The 16,083-nt window shown below is 46.2% G+C and overlaps 1 long non-coding RNA gene across 1 annotated transcript; it reads left to right on the top strand.

Annotated features, from left to right (window-relative positions):
• The first annotated feature begins 1,090 nt into the window (after window positions 1-1,090).
• Window positions 1,091-13,008, top strand: LOC311136614. The gene is made up of 3 exons (XR_014613883.1): window positions 1,091-1,220; window positions 12,162-12,674; window positions 12,804-13,008. It is a non-coding gene; the product is annotated as an uncharacterized lncRNA (long non-coding RNA).
• Window positions 13,009-16,083: the final 3,075 nt, after the last annotated feature.

The following is a 16,083-nucleotide window of genomic DNA, read 5'->3' as shown; positions in this document are numbered from 1 at the left end:
CTGTGGATATAGATGCTTTTGTACCTGTTTCCTCCAGCATCGTCACAAGGTCCTTTGCTGTTGTTATGTGACTGATTTGCACTTTTCGCACCAAAGTATGTTAATCTCTAGGAGACAGAACGTGTCTCCTTCCTGAGCGGTATGACGGCTGCGTGGTCACATGGTGTTTATACTTGCGTACTATTGTTTGTACAGATGAACGTGGTACCTTCAGGCGTTTGAAAGTTGCTCCCAAGGATGAACCAGACTTGTGGAGGTCTATAAAAAAAATTCGGAGGTCTTGGCTGATTTCTTTAGATTTTCCCATGATGTCAAGCAAAGAGGCACTGAGTTTGAAGGTAGGCCTTGAAATACATCCACAGGTACACCTCCAATTGACTCAAATTATGTCAATTAGCCTATCAGAAGCTTCTAAAGCCATGACATAATTTTCTGGAATTTTCCAAGCTGTTTAAAGGCACAGTCAACTTAGTGTATGTACATTTCTGACCCACTGGAATTGTGATACAGTGAATTATAAGTGAAATAATCTGTCTGTAAACAATTGTTGGAAAAATTACTTGTGTCATGCACAAAGTAGATGTCCTAAACGACTTGCCAAAACTATAGTTTGTTAACAAGAAATTTGTGGAGTGGTTGAAAAACGAGTTTTAATGACTCCAACCTAAGTGTTTGTAAACTTCCGACTTCAACTGTATATAGACATTATGAGAGCTCATGGCTTTCAAGGCTGTAGTAATCCATATGTTTATTATTCTATGAACAAGCTACTGAACCTCTGTACAGAACCTAGACCACTCAGTAAAAATAAATATATATATATATATATATATATAGATATTTAACCTCCTAGGGCTTAGTGGTCACATACGTGGACAGCACTTTTTAGCTCTTATGTCCACAATTGTGTTCACTGCTGAATTCGTGGTCCTCTGTAGCTCAGCTGGTAGAGCACGGCGCTTGTAACGCCAAGGTAGTGGGTTCGATCCCCGGGACCACCCATACACAAAAATGTATGCACGCATGACTGTAAGTCGCTTTGGATAAAAGCGTCTGCTAAATGGCATATTATTATTATTATTATTACGGACACGTATGGGGGTACTTACACTGCCATCTGGTGGTGTCAGAAGTTTATAACACACTACGGTCAAAATTCAAAATGGCGGCGAACACAAGGGAAGATTCAAGTGGTAGCTCCATACACAAACGTCGACCAGGTAAGAAGTTCTGTCATATTTCATGGCTTATTCTGATTTAGATATTTATAAAAGCCTTGTATATTTGTCATGACATGCAAATTTGAAAAAAAAAGTGTAAAACTAGCAACTTTGTAGGTCGCTAAACATGAAGTACACGTAAGTGTACTTATGGACTGAGGCTCCTCGAAACAGCTAATATGCTTGTAAACATGCACACACGTAAAATGGGAAAAAAGCTAGCTCTGATGCAGCTAAAAATCTGTACATGGTCCCAATGAAATAAATAACAATTAAATCACTAAATACATACATACATACTTAAATTAGAAGAATTAGAACCCGAGTGCGTTGTATGACCTGCAAAGTGTTCTTGTGCTTGCAAACCGAGCGCAACTGTTACTCAGCCTTTCACACATAAGTGATGGCAGTGATTCTCAAGGTGTGTACATGTTCCTTGGTTCCTCCATGTTCTCAGACTCCGTGAAGGTCAATCAATCAGGTGACCTCTGGGCCTCTGAAAGCAGGCCTGGTCCTTCAGTGCTCAGTTATCGCAGCCTTTAACATGTTCCCTTTTTTACATTACCAATGCAAAATGTCACATGAGCTACTCACCTACTATTTTTTCTTTTTTTCACTATGATGTTCAAAACACATTAGTAGCCTAATGCAAGAGTGACTATTTAAAATGCTTTGAATGTTTTATATTTTGTTACAGACATACAATGTCATCCTGCAACTATTTTGCAGCATATCAAATGTTCCAAACACTATTTTTAACTGTCCAAAATGGGCAAAAATGCAATGTTTCCATATTATTTTTACTCTCCGATAGTCAAAACATGTTCAAAAAATATGTGTATGTGTTATTAATACATTAAAAAACAGTCAGGAAAAAAACTGCTGTGTTCAAGGCAGAAATGAAGAGTTTTTCATTCTATTACACAAAGGTGACTTTATTGTGTTTTATGGAAATTCGGACCATGAATCCACATATGTGGACATCATTTTTCTGTAAAAGTACATCATATCAAAAGATGATACTTAGTTTTTGTCACGGTTTCGGCCGAGGCTGCCTCTCTCCCTTGTTCGGGCAGGCTTCGGCGTTCGTTGTCTCCGGAATACTAGCTGCCACCGTTGTATGTTTCATGTTCGTTTGCTTTTGTCTGTTTGTTGTCACTCCTGTTCTCGTTTAGCGTAATTAGTGTCCTATAAGTTTCTCGTTGTGTTTGTCTAGTGTTGTGTGTTATTGATTTTGGTCTGTCGTGTGTAGGGCTTCATTTTGTAATTTCGCTCGGTTGAGCTTCCCTCCACTGCGTTGGAGTATTACGCACCTGTTTTGTGCGCTTTTGTTTGTTCGCCTTTGTGCGTATTTCGCCTTCGGGCAAGAGTAGTCTTATTTCCTTGTTTGGAGATTACTAAAGTCTGTTGGACTATCCTTCGGTGTCCTGCGTTTGATTCCACCACTACACCCACCTACAGCACGCGTGACAGAATAACACACCTAGAATGGAATCAGCAGGAGCCGCAGCAGCCCAGGCGACGCTGGAGGACAGGGTCCGGGAACAAGGTGACCAGATCCTGCAGATGGGGACCGCACTGCAGGAGGTGATCACCACCATCCGAGGCTGGGGGACGCCTCCACCGCCACCCTCCCTGCCAGCACCATCGGCCAGTCAGCCTGTTCCTGCACCAGAACCCCGAGGAGTCCGACTCTCGCTCCCGAGGGCTTACGATGGGACCGCGGCCGGGTGCCAGGGTTTCCTTCTCCAGGTGGAGCTGTACCTGGCCACCGTGCACCCGGCGCCCTCGGGACATGAGAGCGTGTCCGCCTTGATCTCCTGTCTGTCCGGGAAGGCGTTGGAATGGGCCAACGCGGAGTGGAGGAGGATCGACGCGGACACCATAACCTACGACGAGTTCTCCCGCCGCTTCAGGGCGGTGTTTGACCATCCCCCGGAGGGGAAAGCGGCGGGGGAGCGTCTGGTCTTCCTCCGGCAGGGGAGGAGGAGTGCTCAGGAGTTCGCCCTCGAATTCCGTACTCTAGCGGCAGATGCAGGGTGGAATGATCGGGCTCTCGTCGATCACTACAGATGTAGTCTACGAGAGGACGTCCGTCGGGAGCTGGCCTGTAGGGACACCAGCCTCACGTTCGACCAGTTGGTCGACATGTCCATCAGGCTGGATAACCTGCTAGCTACCCGCGGACGTCCCGAGGGGGGTCCGTCCATTTCACCCTCCAGCGCCTCCAAGCCGTGCCCCATGGAGCTCGGGGGCGCTGGCACTAGAGAGAGGAGGGGTCGGCTTACTAGGGGGTCCATCCCCTGCACCAACTGTGGTCGGGGAGGACACACCGCGGCTAGGTGCTGGGGATGGCCTCCTAGGGGAGAGGACGACAGGTCCCGCACTGGGGATTCCTTCCAGGTGAGTAGGCGCCCCACTCACCCAGAGCTCTCTGTTGCACATTTCTGTATACCTGTAAGTTTTCCACAGGTAGCACCTCATTCCCAGCATAAGGCGCTGGTAGATTCAGGCGCGGCTGGGAATTTTATTGATAAGAAGTTTTGTTTAGCTTTAGGGATTCCCCTTCTTCCTGTTGATGTCCCTTTCCCCGTTCATGCCCTAGATAGCCGTCCGTTGGGTGCGGGCTTGATCAGGGAGGTCACTGCGCCACTTAGGATGTGTGCGCAGGGGGGTCATCAGGAGATGATTCAGCTATTTCTGATTGATTCTCCTGCGTATCCGGTGGTGCTGGGCATGCCCTGGTTGAGTACCCATAACCCATCTATTTCGTGGCAGGAGAGGGCTCTGATGGAGTGGTCTGCCCAGTGTGTGGGTAGATGTTTAGGCGTTTCCGTAGGGGCTACCTCGGTGGAGAGTCCAAACCAGGTGCCCGCATTGCACGTTCCCCCTGAGTATGGGGATTTGGCTATTGCGTTTAGTAAGTCGAGGGCGACGCAGTTGCCGCCCCATAGGCAGGGAGATTGTGCGATAGACCTCCAGGCAGGAGCTGCGCTACCACGGAGCCATGTGTATCCTCTGTCTCAGGAGGAGAAGAAAGCTATGGAGACTTACATAGACGAATCTCTGAGACAAGGATACATACGGCCTTCCACTTCCCCTGCGTCCTCGAGTTTCTTTTTTGTGAAGAAGAAGGATGGTGGTTTGCGCCCGTGCATCGATTACCGTGGTCTCAATCAGATCACGGTGAAGTACAGTTATCCACTCCCGCTGATTGCGACCATGACTGAGTCCTTGCATGGGGCGCGTTTCTTCACTAAATTAGATCTCAGGAGCGCGTACAACTTGGTGCGCATCAGGGAGGGCGATGAATGGAAGACAGCCTTTAGTACCACCTCGGGCCATTACGAGTATCTTGTCATGCCATACGGGTTGATGAACGCTCCGTCAGTTTTCCAATCATTCGTGGATGAGATCTTCAGGGACATGCAGGGGCAGGGGGTCGTGGTGTACATAGATGACATTCTCGTGTACTCGCCTACCCGTGTCGAGCATGTGGCCCTGGTGCGCAGAGTGTTGCGGAGGCTGGTGGAGCACGACCTGTATGTTAAGGCAGAGAAGTGTCTGTTTTTCCAGGAGTCGGTCTCCTTTTTGGGGTATCAGTTGTCTGCGTCAGGGGTGAAGATGGGAGGTAGACCGGGTGTCAGCCGTGCGTAATTGGCAAACACCAACCACTGTGAAGGAGGTGCAGCAGTTTTGGGGGTTTGCGAATTACTACCGGAGGTTTATCCGGGGTTTTGGACAGGTGGCAGCTCCCATCACGTCTCTCTTGAAGGGGGGCCCGGTGCGTCTGCAGTGGTCTGCAAAGGCGGACAGGGCGTTTGGTAGGCTGAAGGACCTGTTTACCTCGGCTCCAGTGCTGGCGCATCCGGATCCCTCTTTACCATTTCAGGTAGAGGTGGACGCGTCTGAGGCCGGTATTGGAGCCGTGCTTTCACAACGGTCAGGCGCGCCACCTAAACTCCGCCCCTGTGCCTTCTATTCTAAGAAGCTCAGTCCGGCGGAGCGAAATTATGACGTAGGGGACAGGGAGCTGTTAGCCGTGGTACAGGCCCTGAAGGTGTGGAGGCACTGGCTTGAGGGGGCTCAACACCCTTTCCTAATTTTGACGGACCACCGTAACCTGGAGTACATCCGGGCAGCGAGGAGGCTAAACCCTCGGCAGGCTAGATGGAATATGTTTTTGACCCGGTTTACATTTAAGATCACGTACATCCCTGGGTCACAGAACGGTAAGGCAGATGTGCTGTCTCGGCGGTATGACACGGAGGAGAGGTCCGTGGAGCCCACTCCCATACTGCCGGAGTCGTGTCTGGTGGCACCGGTAGTGTGGGAGGTCGATGCTGAGCTCGAGCGGGCGTTACGCACCGACCCTAGTCCACCACAATGCCCGGAGGGTCGGAAGTATGTTCCGCTCGAGGTTCGGGATCGATTGATCTATTGGGCTCACACGTCACCCTCCTCTGGACACCCGGGTCTTAGTGCCAAGTACTGGTGGCCCACGTTGGCAAGGGATGTGAGGGTTTATGTTTCCTCCTGCTCGGTGTGCGCCCAGTGTAAGGCGCCTAGACATCTGCCTAGGGGTAAGTTACTACCCCTGCCCGTTCCACAATGACCATGGTCCCACCTCTCGGTGGATTTCCTTACTGACCTTCCTCCTTCACAGGGGAATACCACTATACTGGTCGTTGTGGACCGGTTTTCTAAGGCCTGTCGTTTGCTCCCCATGCCGGGCCTTCCTACCGCCCTGCAAACTGCCGAAGCCCTATTCACCCATGTGTTCCGGCACTACGGGGTACCCGAGGATATTGTGTCTGATCGAGGTCCCCAATTTACCTCCAGAGTCTGGAGAGCTTTTATGGAGCGGTTGGGGGTCTCGGTGAGCCTCACCTCGGGTTACCACCCGGAGAGTAATGGGCAGGTGGAACGTGTGAACCAGGATGTGGGTAGGTTTCTTAGAACATACTGCCAGGACCGGCCGGAGGAGTGGGCAAGGTACGTTCCCTGGGCCGAAATGGCCCAGAATTCCCTACGCCATTCCTCCACTAATCTAACCCCTTTCCAATGTGTGTTAGGGTACCAGCCGGTTCTGGCACCTTGGCAGCAGAGCCAGATCGAGGCTCCTGCGGTGGATGAGTGGGCGCAGCGCTCGGAGGAGACATGGAACTCTGCACACGTCCACCTGCAGCGGGCCCTCCGACGTCATAAGGCGAGCGCCGATCTCCACCACAGTGAGGGACTGGTGTACGCACCTGGTGATCGAGTCTGGCTCTCTACCAGAAACCTGCCCCTCTGCCTGCCCTGTCGGAAACTGGGTCGGCGGTTTGTAGGGCCATTTAAAGTCCTGGGAAGGTTGAACGAGGTGTGTTACAAATTACAACTGCCTGTTGAATATAAAAGTATTAACCCCTCGTTCCATGTGTCCCTTCTCAGGCCGGTGGTAGCTGGCCCACTCCAAGAAGGTGAGATCAGGGAGACTCCTCCGCCCCCATTGGACATCGAGGGGGCACCGGCGAACACTGTGAGGTCCATCTTGGATTCGAGACGTCGGATGGGGGGTCTCCAGTATCTAGTGGAGTGGGAGGGGTACGGTCCGGAGGAGCGGTGCTGGGTGCCGAGGAGAGACATTTTGGACCCGTCTCTCCTGACGGAATTCCATCGTGGGCACCCGACGCACCCTGCTCCGCGTCCTCCGGGTCGTCCCCGAGGCCGGAGTCGGCGCACGTCTGGAGCCGCGCGTCAAGGGGGGGGGTACTGTCACGGTTTCGGCCGAGGCTGCCTCTCTCCCTTGTTCGGGCAGGCTTCGGCGTTCGTTGTCTCCGGAATACTAGCTGCCACCGTTGTATGTTTCATGTTCGTTTGCTTTTGTCTGTTTGTTGTCACACCTGTTCTCGTTTAGCGTAATTAGTGTCCTATAAGTTTCTCGTTGTGTTTGTCTAGTGTTGTGTGTTATTGATTTTGGTCTGTCGTGTGTAGGGCTTCATTTTGTAATTTCGCTCGGTTGAGCTTCCCTCCACTGCGTTGGAGTATTACGCACCTGTTTTGTGCACTTTTGTTTGTTCGCCTTCGTGCGTATTTCGCCTTCGGGCAAGAGTAGTCTTATTTCCTTGTTTGGAGATTACTAAAGTCTGTTGGACTATCCTTCGGTGTCCTGCGTTTGATTCCACCACTGCACCCACGTGACAGTTTTTATTCTAATTAGGTTCCAATAAGCCCAAATAGCAAAGAGAAATAAAAAATGCATGTAAAAAAACAGCTTGGGCCTTAAGAGGATAAGGTGCATTTTTGCATGTGAAATCATTCATAATGAACGCACAAGCCAATTTTTCTCACTTCATGTGAATAAATACCAGGATTTTGCCTTTGGTTTAACTTTAGGATAATAATTTCCTCCTTAGAGTCCAGACAATTCCATAATTGAGATGTGTGTGTTTCTCTGGCTGGGTATTGGTCATCGAAGGGAGAGAGATGCTGTACACAGACTCTACTCCTGTCAGGAGGAATCAAGCACCATAAATCAAACGGCGACATATTGAGTCCACAGCAGAAAATGATTTTGCTGATGCTTCTCAGACACTTGTAAATTTACGTCACAGATTTGCGGCTCATGTTTACCTGAACAAATACTACTATCAGTATGCACCTAGTCAGTGGCGGCTCCTGAAAAAATTCTCAGGAGGGGCAATTTTTCTGATGATTTAGGTGACCTACACACATTTAAAAAAAGATATGTCCAGCAACAACATGAAGACAGGGGCAGCATATAAGTCAATACCAGAAGCATTTATTGACTGATCTGGGGAGATGGATTCCAGTTTCTGTGACAGATTATAAATAATCTCTGATGCCTTTGTTATATTAGCTTTTGGTTGAATGTACTGTCGTAGTAAATATATAATGTTATAGCTTGGTCTGACTAAAATATTGTGCATGACCCATTTTGTTTTTGGGCCTTTGTATTCAATACAATGAACAAGAGTCCTATCTTGTCAGCCTTGTCAGCAGGTGGCTAAGGATAACACCCACGCCATAGGTCTCTCAGTTCTTCCAACTCACGAGTTCTTGCCCTGAGGACACACACACACACACCCCCCCCCACACACACACACACACACACACATCATCACTGATAAACACACACACACACACACACACACATCATCACTGATAACAAACACACACACACACACACACACACACTGATAACAAACACACACACACACACACAAATCCTCTTCTCTTAGGCTGAACATCTGAAAACAGAGAACCCGACTCAGAGCCAATGCAACAGTGACACTAGCCTGGAGGTGACCTCGCCCAACTCATCAGGACCAATCAGAAGATCAGAACTACTAGATTCAACCTACTTCATTTTATTGTATAAAATGTCAGCACACAATGTTTAGGGTCTCTTCTGATAAACTCCCTACGAGTTTGACGAACGGGTCCGTGCACGCGATTCCAGATATCTTTACCTCTGAATAAACTGCCTTATATTATACAATTATCCACCTTGTCCAAAAGTCTCTACTTTGTCTCCGTTCTCCAGTAAACTTGTTTTATCAACAATAGTAAGGTTCAATGACACAGAAAGCAGTTCAATGTCGGGGTACAGAGTCGCTCTCTTACCAGGATCGCGGTCCGCTCTGACCAGGGTGAAGCCGGCCGGCTCCACCTCTCTGTCCGGGACTCTGTCATCCAGCCAAGTCTCCCAGCTGTATTGGGATTCCGCTGCCAGCAGCGTTTTCATTATTTAGTCCGTTCGTAGCGGGTATGTACACGATCAACAAGATCAGTCCAAAACCGAAGATCAGTCCAAAGCAGAATGTTTGCAGAATGTTTGTAAACTAAGTCTACAAATTAAAAACATAAAATAACGCCACACTGCAGGTCGCAACATAGACGCTGCTAGCCGCCATTGTCTTAGTTACGTTCAACGTTACGTCACGTATGACGAAAGCGCGTAACTGCATGCCCACAGACACCCATAGAGAATGTATTGAAAGCTTTGAAATGTGAAAAAAATAGATTTTACATGACAGGCTATGAGAGACTTCTGGGCGATTTTCAACCTGACTGAAATCGCCCAAAAAACGGGCGGGGCCATTTGAAGCACGACTTTAGCCTGATTTGACATTTAGTGGCTGGCAGATCAGACGTGAACACTGATAACTGCTGTTGCCGTGATATAATTGATTAGAAAAAAAATCCCTTCCTTTTCCCGTTTGGCAGTGCGTCGCCCATATCGCCCTATTGAACAAGCCGTCCCTGCACCTAGTCTCGTGAATCCAGACAAGTGCAGAGTATGTGAGCGGAGCGAGCAGCTGAGCATGGAGCGAGATTCCCAAAGGCTGGAGCTTCCGCCTTCTTGCCCGCTCCAATTTCTCTCCAGTAGCGCTCACTTCATGAGCTCAGGGCATGCCCAGCCCTTCATGCATTTGTAGTCTACTTGTGTGCTGCTATAGCCGCTTGCTTTAGCTACTGTCATGGAGTTCGCTAAATATTTGTTATAAAGAAACTGATAAAACACACAGGTGCAAAATCAAGGTGACTTACAAAGATCAAGAGCAAGAGGAGTGCGGTGATGTAGTGTTCACAATGAAATAATAATTGTTGAATCTGAAAAGACACATATCCGGAAAGCCTGATGGTGTACTTACTACATGCATATGCTAAAAGTAAGGAATGAGGTGGGTAGCTAATTAAGTGTGTCATTGTAGCAACGTATTTATAACCCAAAATCAGATCTCTTAAAAGTTTCCTTCATTTTTGTTCTATTATCTATACAATAGGCCATACTTGATTTTGGCCCAATAGGCTTGGCATATTCCAACTTTCAAGGAGCTTTCTGTTTTGATTGGGTTATTTTACCTAAAAACCTTTGGGCCTACCTATCGAAAAAAAAAAAAAACTCTGAATCCCTGCTCAGCCTGGCAAGAGTGACCAAAAGGGTGTTTAATATCCCCAGTGGCTCTGCAAGCGTGGAGTGGATATTCTCTCTCAAGGTACCATCGCATGAGCCTGAAGCCACAGACTCTGGCCAAACTGGTGTTTCAAAACAAATTATTCAAAGGCATTTTTCATTTATTTTGTATTTATTTCTAAGTAAGTCACAGCCTATATGCGCAACTGTAAGTCGCTCTGGATAAGAGCGTCTGCTAAATGACTGAAATGAAATGAAATTAAATGCTGAGCGCTTACTGTCCCTGACTCCCTAACAGCCTAGTGTGTCGCACTCGCAAATGCTTCACAATGTATTTCTTTGTAAGCTATAGCCTTGAAATATTTGAAATAATATAACCTAAATAATTCATTTCTGTTCCTTCTTAGGCTCCCTGTCTGGCTCCTGACCTATTTAGAGTGTTTATATGCTGTTTAAAATATGACATGTAGCCTATTTGAAATGATGAGCGCTTCTTACATTCACCTTTTCATGTTTATTAAAATACTTTTCATTCAAATCATATGGTTTGGTTTCAATACTTCAAAACCAAATGGTAGGTCCAGGTAGTCACAAAAATAGTTGGGTGTTGGTTCAATTGTGATTTTAATGAATGGAGCGAATTTGGAGCAGTAGTTTTTTCCCCCCCTGTGAGTGTGGAGCGGTTTTTAGCGGAGAGGAAAGGACATGGAGGTGAGAAGCTCCATGAGTGATGAGCGTCAACTCCGCTCACATACTCTGGACAGTGTGTCTCTGAATATTATGCAGTAACTGTCTGGTCGTGAGATCAGTATGCACTGAAACACTCAGACATACACTACATTACCAAAAGTATGTGGACACCTGCTCATCGAACATCTCATTCCAAAATCATGGGCATTAATATGTAGTTGGTCCCCCCTTTGCTGCTATAACACCCTCCACTCTTCTGGGAAGGCTTTCCACTAGATGTTGGAACATTGCTGTGGGGACTTGCTTCCATTCAGCCACAAGAGCATTAGTGAGGTCGGGCATTGATGTTGGATGATTAGGCCTGGCTTGCAGTCGGCGTTCCAATTCATGCCAAAGGTGTTCGATTGGGTTGCGGTAAGGGCTCTGTGCAGGCCAGGCAAGTTTTCCACACTGATCTCGACAAACCATTTCTGTATGGAGGAAAGGGCTTTCCCCAAACTGTTGCCACAAAGTTGGAAGCACAGAATTGTCTAGAATGTCATTGTATGCTGTAGCGTTCACTGGAACTAAGGGGCCTAGCCCGAACCATGAAAAACAACCCCAGACCATTATTCCTTCTCCACCAAACTTTACTGTTGGCACTATGATTTGGGGCAGGTAGCATTCTCCTGCCATCGACCAAACCCAGATTTGTCAGTCGGACTGCCAGATGGTGAAGCGTGATTTATCACTCAAGAGAACGTGTTTCCACTGCGCCAGAGTCCAATGGCAGCGAGCTTTACACCACTTCAGCTGACGCTTGGTATTGCACATGCTGATCTTAGGCTTGTGTGTGGCTGCTCGGCTATGGAAACCTATTTAATGATGCTCCCGACGAACAGTTCTTGTGCTGAAGTTGCTTCCAGAGGCAGTTTAGAACTCGGTGGTGAGGGTTGCAACCGTGGCCTACCACTTCGCGGCTGAGCCGTTGTTGCTCCTAGACATTTCCACTTCACTGTAACAGCACTTACAGTTGACCGGAGCAGCTCTAGGAGGGCAGAAATTTGACGAACTGACTTGTTGGAAAGGTAGCATCCTATGACGGTGCCACGTTGAAAGTCACTGAACTCTTCAGTAAGGCAATTCTACTGCCAATGTTTGTCTATGGAGATTGCATGGCGGTGTGCTCAATTTTGTACACCTCCTCAGCAACGGGTGTGGCTGAAATAGCCAAATCCACTAATTTGAAGGGGTGTCCACATACGTTTTTATATATAGTGTATTTAATATGGAAGCATGTTTGTATTCAGTAAGTTTGACCACTAAAATTATTGTATTGTCTTTTGTAGGGACATCTTTGTGGTGAGTCTGTCGGTGGCAGACATGGTGGTGGCAGTGTACCCCTACCCCCTGGCTCTCCTGGCCATCTTCCACAATGACTGGACCGTTGGGGACGTGCACTGCCAGCTCTGCGGCTTCATCATGGGCCTAAGTGTCATTGGCTCCATTTTCAACATCACAGCCATTGCCATCAACTGCTACTGCTACATTTGCCACAGCCTGCACTACAACTGCCTGTTCAGCACCAGGAACACCTGCTGCTACCTGGGCATCACCTGGCTGCTCACTGCCATGGCCACGGTGCCCAAAGTTCTTCGAAGAACCTTAGGGTTCTTGGCACTGAAAATTGCCCCCAAAAGGTTCTTCCAAGAACCCCATAGGAGGTGGGGTTCATCGAGGAACCTCATTTGTTGGTGGGGGTTCTTGCAGGAACCTAACTGCCCAACTGAAAGATTTGGATTTGAATTTGAAAGGACAGCAGGTGCAGGCACTTAACTGAAAAATGTAAAGATCTCCACAAGGTATGTGAATGAAAACCGTTATCAAAACCGTTTTTTTCATTCACATTCACCACAAAATCCAAGGTTTGAATTCTGTCATGTGCATGTTTTGTTAATCATCTGTATAATTACTATTTTGGGGATTCACAGATTTCACCCTCTGTACACCTCTGATGAATATTACAGGAAACCTGTAAGATCACCATGCACTGCAAAATCATTCTGGCTATGGATACGGAGAACATTAACACATTAACATCAACACGCCAGAGGATATTAGACTTGGGGCTCTGCTGGGAGTTTACCTCATATTTTGATTTTTTAAATTCTGTTTTGCCATAAAATCATAATAAACACTGAGAACTAAAATATTGTGTTATTGTTATGCGTATTATTATTATTATTATTATTATTATTATTAATAATAATAATAGGGAAGGGGGGGGTAGTTCAAAAATTAACCCCAAAAGGTTCTTCAAAAGGTTATTTGGGGATCCATTAAAAGGGGTTCTTTGAATAACCCCTTTAAAGGGTTCTTCAAAGAGCTTGTAGGGGTTTCCCCACAGTTTCAATTTGAAGAACCCCTAAAGGATACTCCAGGAACCTTTTCTTTTTAGAGTGTAGAGAAAAGTTTGTATTGCAGCCAAGATTTGTACATGAAAGTTGTCCTTCATAAATTGTACGTAGAATATTTTGTAGAGCATATATGAAACAATACAAGTGCCGAAGAGGTTTAAAGCAAGACACTGATGTGTCACCCAGGTAATGAGAATAAAACAGTTTTGACCTCATCAGTGATATTGTCCCTCATCAGTCCCAACTAAAATTAGTCATTTTCACCTTTAATTTATCTCATCTTACTCAAGTGCTGAATGAAGGAGAAATCCACTTTATGCATAATGGAATTGATCATGCATGGGACATTGGGACACCTTGGCGTTGATAAAGGGGGCAGAGGGAACACTTATACACGGACTAATGAGGGGGTAAGAACCAGGTGTGTGTGATTGACAAGACAAGACAAATGTAATTATGATAATTGGGGCGGCAGTGGCTAGTAAGCCAGTGACGACGAACGACGAAGCCTGCCCGAACAAGGAGGGGATGCAGCCTCAGCGGAAGTCGTGACAACAATACATAACAGGAAGCAGTCACAATAAGTGAGTACATCTGTAGAAATAGTAAGAAAAATATCTCCATCAAATCAAAATGTATTTGTCACACGCGCCGAATACAACAGATGTAGACCTTACAGTGAAATGCTAACTTACAAGCCCTTAACCAACAATGCAGTTTTAAGAAAAATAAGTGTTAAGTAAAAAATAGATAAGTAAAAATATAAAAATTATACAAATAGAAAAATAAACAATAATTAAAGAGCAGCAGTAAAATAACAGTAGTGATGCTATATACAGGGGGTACCGGTACAGAGTCAATGTGCGGGTCACAGGTTAGTCGAGGTAATTGAGGTAATATGTACATGTAGGTAGAGTTAAAGTGACTATGCATAGATAATAAACAGAGAGTAGCAGCAGCGTAAAAAGAGGGGGTGGGGGGTGGGGGACAATGCAAATAGTCAGGGTAGCCATTTGATTAGCTGTTCAGGAGTCTTATGGCTTGGGGGTTGAAGCTGTTAAGAAACCTTTTGGACCTAGACTTGGCGCTCCGGTACCGCTTGCTGTGCGGTTGCAGAGAGAACAGTCTATGACTAGGGTGGCTGGAGTCTTTGGCAATTTTTAGGGCCAGTAACAACTATGATGAATAAAATGCTCCTGTTAGAAACATAGGCATGGTACAAACAACACTGATTGACACTGCACAAATAAAAATACAGTACCAGTCAAAAGTTTGGACACATCTACTCATTCAAGGGTTTTTCTTTATTTTTACTATTTTTTACATTGTAGAATAATAGTGAAGACATCAAAACTATGAAATAACACATATGGAATCATGTAGGAACCAAAAAAGTGTTAAACAAATCAAAATATATTTTATATTTATATGATTCTTCAAATAATAATAATAATAATAATAATAATAATATTATGCCATTTAGCAGACGCTTTTATCCAAAGCGACTTACAGTCATGCGTGCATAATTTTTTTGTGTATGGGTGGTCCCGGGGATCGAACCCACTACCTTGGCGTTACAAGCGCCGTGCTCTACCAGCTGAGCCACCCTTTGCCTTAATGACAGCTTTGCACACTCTTGGCATTCTCTCAACCAGTTTCATGAGGTAGTCACCTGGAATGCATTTCAGTGAACAGGTGTGCCTTCTTAAAAGTGAATTTAATGCGTTTGAGACAATAAGTTGTGTTGTGACAAGGTAGGGGGGTATACAGACGATAGCCCTATTTGGTAAAAGACCAAGTCCATATTATGGCAAGAACAGCTCAAATAAACAAAGAGAAACAACAGTCCATCATTACTTTAAGACATGAAGGTCAGTCAATACGGAACATTTCAAGAACTTTGAAAGTTTCTTCAAGTGCAGTCTCAAAAACCATCAAGCACTATGATGAAACTGGCTCTCATGAGGACCGCCACAGGAATGGAAGACCCAGAGTTACCTCTGCTGCCGAGGATAAGTTCATTAGAGTTACCAGCCTCAGAAATTGTAGCCCAAATAAATGCTTCACAGAGTTCAAGTAACAGACACATCTCAACATCAACTGTTCAGAGGTAGTAGTGAATTGCTGCAAAGAATCCACAACTAAAGGACACCAATAAGAAGAAGAGGTCTGCTTGGGCCAAGAAACACGAGCAATGGACATTAAACCGGTGGAAATGTGTACTTTGGTCTGGAGTCCAAATTGGAGATTTTTGGTTCAAACCGCTGTGTCTTTGTGAGACGCGGTGTGGGTGAACAGATGTAGTTCCCACCGTAAAGCATGGATGAGGAGGTGTTATGGTGTGGGGGTGCTTTGCTGGTGACACTGTCTGTGATTTTTTTTAGAATTCAAGGCACACTTAACCAGCATGGCTACCACAGCATTCTGCAGCGATACTCCACCCCATCTGGTTTGGGCATAGTGAGACTATCATTTGTTTTTCAACAGGACAATGACTCAACACACCTCCAGGCTGTGTAAGGGCTATTTGACCAAGAAGGAGAGTGATGGAGTGCTGCATCAGATGACCTGGCCTCCACAATCCCCCGACCTCAACCAAAGTGAGATGGTTTGGGATGAGTCTGACAGCAGAGTGAAGGAAAAGCAGCCAACAAGTGCTCAGCATATGTGGGAACTCCTTCAAGACTGTTGGAAAAGCATTCCAGGTGAAGCTGGTTGAGAGAACGCCAAGAGTGTGCAACGCTGTCATCAAGGCAAAGGGTGGCTATTTGAAGAATCTCAAACATAAAATATATTTTGATTTGTCTAACACTTTTTTGGTTACTACATGATTCCATATGTGTAATTTCATAGT

Source organism: Coregonus lavaretus, assembly GCF_964263955.1.
Source record: "Coregonus lavaretus genome assembly, chromosome: 10".
Taxonomy (NCBI): Eukaryota; Metazoa; Chordata; class Actinopteri; order Salmoniformes; family Salmonidae; genus Coregonus; species Coregonus lavaretus.
This window is presented reverse-complemented; position numbering and strand designations above follow the sequence as displayed.